Source organism: Trichechus manatus, unplaced genomic scaffold, assembly GCF_000243295.1.
Source record: "Trichechus manatus latirostris isolate Lorelei unplaced genomic scaffold, TriManLat1.0 scaffold00265, whole genome shotgun sequence".
In the NCBI taxonomy this organism is placed as follows: domain Eukaryota; kingdom Metazoa; phylum Chordata; class Mammalia; order Sirenia; family Trichechidae; genus Trichechus; species Trichechus manatus.
In genome coordinates, this window is record NW_004444201.1 from 162,979 (window position 1) to 173,288 (window position 10,310).

Genomic DNA, 10,310 nt, shown 5'->3' on the forward strand with positions numbered 1-10,310 from the left:
GGGTGGAAAGGAGGAGTGTGCTGTCACAGTATAGGGAGAGCAATTAGGGTCACATAACAATATGTATAAATTTTTGTATGAGAGACTAACTTGAATTGTAAACTTTCACTTAAACTACAACAATAAAAAAAGAAAAAGAAAAAATGTTGGTTTATCATATTTGGAGAATAAGGAAAACTGAAAACTTTGCATGTCAAGATTATTTAAATCCTAAAGTTCAGAAACTTCTGTTGTTGCCTGAAATAATCATAAATTGAGGAACTGTATTTTTTGCATAGAATTTGTACTGATAAGATGCCAGCTGGCCAGGTTAATAAAATACATGTATGCATAGTTTTTATAACTAAGTTTGCATCTGTTTTAGGAGAAGTTAGTATATCAAAAAGGGAATTATTTAAACTATGAGAGTTTTATAAGTTACTTTTTGATATTAATGCCTTATTCATTTGATATTGTTAAGAAGTGTTTTGCAAAAGTACATTCCACAAGAATGTGAACTCCATGAGAACAGAAATGGGTTATTCACCATTATATCATTAGCATTTAAAATAGCATGTTAAGCATAAAATAGGTGCTTAATAAATGTTTGTTTGGAAGGTCGAAAGGAATATATTCTAGATAACTAAAGCATACTCTGCAGAATATTTTAGAAGTTTTTTATAGAAACTTGTCTAAGTTGCATTAGACGTTATAAACTATGAAAATTATTCTTTTTGTTGTAAAGTAATACACTGAACAAAAAATATAAATTATTATTTTCTGTAGTTTCTTTTTGCTTATCTTTAATCTACCAGAGATAACCACTCATGTTTATACCTTCTTATCTTTTCACTAAAGAGCCCTGGTAGCACAACGATTGAGCCCTCAACTGCTAACAAAAGGTTGGTGGTTCTAAATCACTCAGCGACACCAAGGGAGAAAAGACCTGGCTCCCGTAAAGATGGTGGTTGTTGTTGTGTGTGGTTGAGTCAATTCTGAGTCATAGAGAACCTATAGGACAGAGTGAAACTTCATCTTTATGGGAGCAGATTGCCAGGTCTTTTCTCCCACGGAGGTGCTAATTTCTTTTTGTTTTTGAGTAGTATACCATTGATGAATATACGAAAGTTTGTTCAACGATTTACCCCAAGAACATTTAGATTGTTTCCAGTGTTTTTGCTATTACAAATAAAGCTGCAATGAACATTTGTACATAAGTTTTTGTGTGAACTTAAGTTTAATTTCTCTGGGATAAATACCTAAGAGTATGATAGCTGGGTTGTATGGTAAGTGCATATTTAGTTTCTACCTCTTTTTCTACCTTTTTTTTTTGTTTCTACTTCTTAGCTAATGTGAATAATGCAGCAATGAGAATTGATGAACAAGTATCTGTTTGAGTTCCTGCTTTCATTTATTTTGGATATCTACCTGGGAGTGGAAATGCTAGGTTACAACTGGACCAATAAGAAACATCATGATAAATAGAGAAAAGATTGAAGTTGTCAAGGGTTTCATTTTACTTGGATCCACAATCAATACCCATGGAAGCAGCAGTCAAGAAATCAAGACCCATTTCATTGGCCAAATCTGCTGCAAAAGATCTTTTATTTTATTTTTTTATTGTGCTTTAAGTGAAAGTTTACAACTCGAGGTATTTTCTTATACAAAAATTTATACACACATTGTTATGTGACCCTAGTTGCTCTGCCTGTAATGTGACAGCCCACTCCTCCTTTCTACCCTGGATTTCCCGTATCCATTCAACCAGCTCCTGTCCCTTTCTGCCTTCTCATCTCGCCTCCGTACAGGAGCTGCCCACTTAGTCTCACGTATCTGCTTAAGCTAAAAAGCCCTCTCTTCACAAGTAGCATTTTATGTCTTATAGTCCAGAAAATCTTTGTCTTAAGCGTTGGTTTCGGGAATGGTTTCATTTCTGGGCTAACAGAGAGTCCAGAGGCCATGTCTTCTGGGGCCCCTCCAGTCTCAGACCATTAAGTGGACTTTTTACTAGAACTTGAGTTCTGCACCCCGCTTTTCTCCTGTTCCATTAGGGACTCTCTGTTTTGTTCCATGTCAGGGCAGTCATTGGTGGTAGCCAGGCACCATCTAGTTCTTCTGGTCTCAGGCTAATGGAGTCTCTGATTTATGTGGCCCTTTCTGTCTCTTGGGCTAATATTTTCCTTGTCTCTTTGGTGTTCCTCATTTGCCTTTACTCCAGGTGGGTTGGACAACTTTAAGCATCTTAGATGGCTGCTCGTTAGCTTTTAAGACCCCAGACACCACGCACCAAAATGGGATGCTGAATATTTTCTTAATAAACTTCATTATGCCAATTGACCTAGACGTCTCCTGAAACCATGGTGCCCAGGCCCCCACCCTTGCTACTCTGTCAAACTGGTTGTATTCAGGAAACTTCTTAGCTGCAAAGGATCTTTTTTAAAGTGTTAAGAAGAAAAGATGTCACACTGAAGACTAAGGTGTGCCTGACCCAAGCCCTGGTGTTTTCAATCACCTCATATGCATGCGAAAGCCGAACAAAGAATAAGGAAGAGCGAAGAATTGACACCTTTGAATTGTAGTGTTGATGAAGAATATTGAATATACTATTGTCTCAGTCATCTAGTGCTGCTCTAACAGAAATACCACAAGTGGATGGTTTTAACAGAGAGAAATTTATTGTCTTCACAGACCAGTAGGCTACAAGTCCAAATTCAGGGCATCAGCTCCAGGAAAAGGCTCTCTCTCTCTGTCGGCTCTGGAGAAAGATCCTTGTGATGCCTCAGTCTTTCCTTGGTCTGGGAGCATCTCAGCACAGGAACCTCAGGTCCAAAGGACGCGCGCTGCTCCCAGCACTGCTTTCTTGGTGGTGTGAGGTTCCCACTGTCAAATCTGTTTTACATAAAACAGCAATCACAGCTGTCTCCAAGGATGCTGGAGCTCCATTCACAAATTTGTTCCTCACAGTTGTGGTAAAAGGTGTGTCCTCTGGACACTCCATGTGTGGGTCTGTGGGTCAAACTTGATAAATCCACTCTAGCATGCTAATTTCCCTAAGCCTTTGGATACCTTCTTCTACAGTATACCAAGGCAGGTCTGGTACTTCAACTTGATTTAGTGTCAGCCACCTCATAATCTATGCTTCAGCAACCCAACCAAATAAACTGTTAGATCCTTTCCTAACTTCTCTAGCTGAAACATTGAAGGAAGTCTATGCTCAGTGGACCCATATCAATAAACTCAGACTGATCCATCTTTATGTTCCTTGCACCATTATTCCACACCCTTAATAGCCATTCCCACACATATTCCCCAGGTTTCTGTTTGTACATATTAGAAAACTCAAGTAGTTCTTTTGGAGTGTAGCGTACCTCCTCCGGGGTCACACTTTGTACTTCACCTTTTGGGGCTCGCTGGGACTTAAGCCTAGTTATAGGTCTAGAAGCCAGAATTGGTAGTGTGGAATTGTTCTGAGAACATTCAGAATTATCTTGTAAAGCATCTGCCTCAGGCAATGCTCCAGGCAATGACTCAGGCAAGTGCTCTTTAGAGGCAGCTAGGCTAGGGCTAATCCCCTCAGATGGGAGTGGAGGGGCTAATGGTTTTTCTGGGCAGGGTGGTTTAGCAGACAAACATGAAGTAATCTCCTCAGATGGGACTGGTTCTGCTGGCAGGAGTGATTCAACAGAATTTACAGGCTCAGTGTCCCCAGCTTCCTGATTATCTGCCCGTATGTCCTCATTCCAAGTCTCAGGATCCCATCTCTTCCCAATCAATGCCCTTACTTTAACCTCAGACACCTCTCAAGGTTTGCAATTGAGCTGGTGTTGTAATTCAACCACTCTTACAATAAGTCTCTGGGTTTGGTTTTCAGCAATTTCGGCTCTGTTACTACAAGAAATAAGGCTTTCTTTCAAAGCACAAGTGGAAGCCTTGAGGTCATGTAAGCACCACTTGCGCCTTGACTCTGAAGCTCTGAGCGCATCTCTTTTCTTCATCGGTTTGTCTAGCGAAAGTAGGACAAACCAACCAGCTTTCTTATACTTCTCATTCTGACAAAGCTGTAGAAAGATATCACACATGTGTTCACTCTGAGCCTCACCTTTCACCAAAGCTGATCTACCGGTGGTGATATTTTGCGTATTTGTATTGCCACCTCACTCCATGGACTAGCAGTGACCTCTTTACTGCTGGAAGCAGAGTCATCAAAGTCTTTATGACTAACCAGACTTGAGAACCAATTTAAAAAACTCATCCTTACAATTTTGTTTCTCTAGAACCACTCCCGGAACCAAATGTCTTAGGCTGGGTTCTCTAGAGAAGCAAAACCAATAAAGTGTATAAATATATATATAGAGAGAGATTATATCAAAGAAACAGCTCACACGATTGTAAAGGCTAGAACGTCCCAAGTCCTCGGATCAGGGTAGAGGCCTCCTCCAAGTCACACAGCTGCAGAAGCCGGCAAGCCCAAGATCAGAAGGTCAGAGAGCAGGGCTCCCACTCACAGGCTGTGCAGATCGACGAATCCTAGGTTTGGCAGATAAGCTGAGAGCTCAAGTCCCAAGAACGGGAAATGAGACAACAGGAAGCAGCTGCAGGATCCAGAGAGAGCAAAAAGCCAGAACGTCTGCTTATATACAGATGCAGGCCACACCCCCAAGGAGACTCTCTTTCATCTGATTGGCTACTCACAGTATATTCAATCACGGGAGTGATTACATTAAAACACGGAGAATCATGGGCCAGCCAAGTTGACACACAATCTTAACCATCACAACCATGAACTGCCAAAAGAACAAACAAGTCTGTCTTGGAAGAAGTACAACTGGAATGCTCCTTAGAAGCAAGGATGGCAAGACTACATCTCACATACTTTGGGCAAGTTACCAGGAGGGATCAGTCCCCAGAGAAGGATATCATGCTTGGTAAAGTAGGTCAGCCAAGAAGAGGAAGATTCTCAATGAGATGGATTGACACAGTTTCTGCAACAATGCAACAATAACAATGATTGTGAGGATGGTGAAGGACCAGGCAGTGTTTCGTGCTGTTGTACATGGGGTCGCTATGACTCAGAACTGGCTCGTTGGCACCTAATTAACAACAACGTGCAAATTTTATGTTTAATTTTTTGAGGAATAATCAAACTCTTCCACAGCAGCTGTACTATTTTACATTCCCACCAACAATGGATTAAGATTTCAATTTCTCCATATCCTCACCAATTGTTATTTTCTGTTTTTCTGAAAATAGCCCTCCTAGTGTGAGGTGGTACCTCATTGTGATTTTCATTTACATTTCCCTACCTGATGATTAATGATGTTGAGCATCTTTTCATGTCCTTTTTGGCAATTTGTATATCTTTTTTGGAGAAGTGTGTATTTAAATCCTTTGCCCATTTTTCCTTTGGTTTTTTTTTTTTTTTTCTGTTAACTTGTAGGAGTTCCTTATATATTCTGGATATTAAATTCTTAACAGATATATGGTTTGCAAATATTTTCTCCCATTCTGTTGGTTTTCTTTTCACTTTCTTGGTAAAGTCCTTTGAGGCACAAGAGTTTTTAATTTTGATTAAGTCCAGTTTATCTATTTTGTCTTTTGTTGCTGGAGATTTTAGTGTCATACATAAGAATCCATTGTTGAAAACATTACCTCTATGATTTGTTCTAAGGTCCCAAAGCATTACCTGTATGATTTGTTCTAAGAGTCTTGTGGTTTTAGGGCCTATATTTAAATTATTTATTTATTTTCAGTTAATTTTTGTTTATGGTGTGAAATATGGGTCCAACTTTACTCCTTTGCATGTGGAGATCCAGTTGTCCCAGTGCTGTTTATTGAAGAGACTATCCTTTCCCCCACTAAATAGAGTTGACAACCTGTTAAATCAGTTGGCCATAGATGTATAGGTGTATTTCTTGATTCTCAATTTTATTTCATTCGTCTATATGTCTATCCTTATAACCAGTGCCAGACTGTTTTGACTAATGTAGCTTTGTAGTATGCTTTGAAATCAGGAAGTCCTAGTCCTCCTACTTTGATCATTTTTAAGAATCCTTTGTCTATTCAGGGCACCTTGCAATTCCCTATGAACTTGAGAATTGACTTTTCCATTTCTGCAAAAAAGACTTTGAATTTTGATAAGATTGTGTTGAATCTATACACTGCTTTGGGTAATATTTACATCTTAACAATAGTAAGACTTCCACGCCATGAGCATGAGATATTTTTCAATTTATTTAGGTCCTCGTTAATTTCTTTCAGTAATATTTATAGTTTTCAGTGTATAAGTCTTTCACCTCTTGGTTAAATTTATTGCTGGCTATTTTTATTTCCTTAGATGCTATTGTAAATGGAATTGTTTCCTTAATTCCCTTTTCAGAATGCTCATTGCTGACTTACTTTTGTGTATCGACCTTTTATCCTGCCATTTTGTCAATTCATTTATTAACTCTAGTAGATTTCTTGTGGATTATTTGGGGTTTTCTATATATAGGATCCTGTCATCTGCAAAAAGGGTTAATTTTGCTTCTTCCTTCTTAATTTGGATATTTGTCATTTCTTTTACTTGCTTAATTGCTGTGGCTAGGAATTCCAGTACAATACTGAATTTATCAGTGGTCAGTGCGGGCATCCTGTGCCTGATCCTAAGGGGAAAGCTCTTAGTTTTTCTTCATCGAGTATGATGCCAGCTGCAACTTGTTCATAAATTCCCTCCATAAGATTGAGGAATTTCTCTTCTATTTTTAGCTTGTTGAGTGGTTTTATCATGAAAGGGTGTTGGATTTTGTCAAATGCTATTTCTGTGTTAATTAAGATGATCATGTAGTTTTTCTCCTTTGTCCTATTAATGTGATATATTACATTGATTTTCTAATATTGAACCACTCTTACATTCCTGGGATAAATTCTACTAGATTTTAATATGCTTTTGGATTCAGTTTAATAGCATTTTGTTGAGGATTTTTGCCACTATATTCATAAAAGGTACTACTCTGTAATTTTATTCCCCCCCCCCGTTTTTTTATGGTGTCTTTTGTTTTGGTACCAAAGTAATGCTAGCCTCATAGACTGAGATAGGAAGTCTTCCTTCTTCTATTTTTCTGTTAAAGTTTAAGAAGGATTGGGGTCAATTATATAAATATTTGGTAGAATTCCCCAGTGAAGCTATCTGATCCAGGAGTTTTCATTTTGGGGATTTTTTTTTTAAGTTTATTTAACTGAAACTTTATTATTTATGCCTTTTCCAAAAGCTACAAGCACTACTTAGACTGGTATTAAATTACATTGTTACAGTTGTATATGCACAGAGTTTGGATTTGCTCAGGACCATACAATTGCATTACAAATAAATTAAATAACTATTTTTCATAGTTTAATTGCCTCTTAAATAGTTTCTGGGGGGCAAGCATTTTGTGTTACTTAAAAACTGACATATATAAACGAACTGCTTTGTGTTAATTTAAATCTTCAGGAAACCTAAAGATGAAATACCCCCCAAAAAAATGCAATACACATCTACATGGTAATCACTTCCATATTGTGAAAGGATGACACAGTACAGACTAATTCAATCTCTTGTAAGTGTACAGCTGTAAGATATTCTAAATTAACAAAAACTAATACTGACAATCACTTAAAGGAAAAAAGAAACGAAATCAAGAAAATGTTGAACAAGACTATCTACTCTTAAAAAGGAAACAGAAGTGTTACCCAACACAAAAGTGAGATCTATAGATTTGAAAAATATTCATTTTTCTTTGTCTTTAAAAAAAATCAACAAATGGTAGGAGAAGGGAGTCAAGAATCAACTTAGAATTGAGGCAGGTTTATTTTTTAAAAAAAAAGGAAGAGTACAATGATTTGAACTTATGAAGGAAATGACTAATTAAAATGAAATGTTGCAAGGTGGGACCAAGATAGCGGAAAAGGCAGATGCTTCCTGTGGTCCCTTTTACAACAAAGACCTGAGAAAACAAGTGAATCGATTAATGACAATCTAGGAGCCCTGAACATCAAAGGCTAAGTTGAGGAGTCAGACTTAGTAGCAAGGGGAGGGAGAGACAGTTCAGAAGCAGCTAGGAGTTGCCAGACATGACCAAGTGGGAACCAGCATCCTGCAGCCAGGGCTACATTGGGAGAGGCCGAAAGGCAGAGAGTCTACTCAAGTCTCCTCCAGAACCAGTGAAAAGTGGCGCCCAATTGGCAAAAGTTAAGCACAAGCGTCTAACCTACCTCGCAGATCAAAAAAACCCTCCTTTGGGAAAAATCTCTTCCCATTTACCTATCCCCTCCCCACTCTGCACTGGGTCCCAAGCTGGCTTCAGTCATTGCCACATCCCTGGGCTGGAAGTAAGGACCTGTCACTCACCCTGAGCCATTCTCCTGTCCTTGGAGAGGGAACAAATTAACAAACAGGAAAAAATAATCTGCCAGCTCCCCTAAGCGGAGAACTTAGGGTAAGTGCAGCTTCTTTGCCTAGGCACAGTCATGAGGGGGCCACAGACTTTGAATGCCTTTCACCCCTGCAGAGTACTGTGTGGGCCCATTTCAACATTAAAATGTTAACACAGTGCAACAAAGTATATACCTGAAGCCAAATTTCAACTGTATCAGCTATATGGTGAAGTGGCAGGTTACTGACATTTAACACTGCTCCACCCATTAAGGACGGTCCTCACCTACCCACATCAGGGGCCTGATGACTGCTGGCTCCACCCATGTCACCTAGCCACCCACGACAGGGGTCCAAGAATAAGTGGTGCCTCCCAGTCCTTACAGCCAACAGCATTTGGTGCCCATAGTCTGGCTGCAAACCCACCCACCTGCACCCTCTAGGGAACAGGGACATGCTTAACTCCCACTCAGGGGCAGCCATCAGCCCCCTGAATTGTTCAGTGTGTGACCCCCCTACTGCAGCCAGATACTTGTGCCTACATCAATCACTCCTGCCCATCTAAGACTGTAGGTGAGAGCTTGCACCACACACTTGGTGACTGACTACTTGGACAACTGAGCTGAATCCATACAAGTAAATTAAATGGACTCCTGGGCTCACATACCTAGTAACAGATCTAACCACCTGGTAACAGTATGTAAGAGCTTCAAAGGCACCAATAATCAAACTAGCTCACACAAGCAGCCTATTCGGCATATCAAAACACAACAAGAAGCTAGGACACAGTAAGCAAACATAAAATAAATAAATAACTTATTGATGGCTCAGAGACAACAATCAATATCAAATCACATAAAGAGGCGGACCATGATGGCTTCAGCAAGCTCCCAGAACAAAGAATCAAGATATTTTCCAGAGGAAGAGAGCTTCTTGGAATTACCAGAGCTAGAATACAAAAGATTAATATACAGAACTCTTTAAGAGATCAGGAAGACCAGGGAAAACTCAGAACAAGCCAAGGAACACACAGACAAAACAACAGAGGAACTTAAGAAGATTAGAGAAGAGCATAATGACAAATTTAACAGGCTGCAAGAATCCATAGAGAGAGAGCAAACAGAAATCCAGAAGATTAATAATAAAATTTCATAATTAGACTTCCAGGCAACACGGCACTATAGACAAAAGCACCACGCCATCCCTCCACAGCAAAGATCCGAAAAACTAAGTCAAACAGACACAAACATCGATCCTGAAACCCTAAGCACCAAATGAAGAGATAAAGAACTCAGCCAAGCACTGAATGGAATAAGAAACTGACAGAGAACAGAGAGTGAGCAGAGATACGTGCAGAAGTCCCCTATCAGCTAATGCAGCACAGATTTGCCATCTTGGACTCCTGTCGGAGATCAGCGAACATGGAGTATGGGAAAGGAGCTTCACGGAGCTCCCGGCAGGAAACAGAACAACGAGTAACCAGTGATATATGCTTCCGCCCCCTCCTTCTTCACCTCCACTGGGCCTCCTCTTCTTCCTGCAGCCACAGTCTCTTGACCAAGAGGCACCGGCTTCAGCCCTGTGCTGTCTGGATTACACCCGCCCACACTGGCCTGCTCATTTGTTGCTGGTGTTGTTTCTTTCAGCTTCTTTTGGTCTTTTCCATATCTCTCACCACCTCCCCCTCCTTTCTCTCAAATACCTGGCTCCGTGTGTCATCTTTTCTTCTTCCTGAAAGGCTATGAAATGCTGCTCGACTGTGGAATTGCTTCCCAGCCTGCGCCACCACGCTGGTGGGATCCCCAGGGCTTTTTGTTTCTTTCTTTGTTTGGATTTGTTCTGTTTTTATTTGTTTATTGTTTTCTTTTTCTTTTCTCAGCTTCGGAGCCTCTTTTAGTGGGGTTGTACTGCGCGACTGTGGGAGCCGCACAGTGGGATCCCT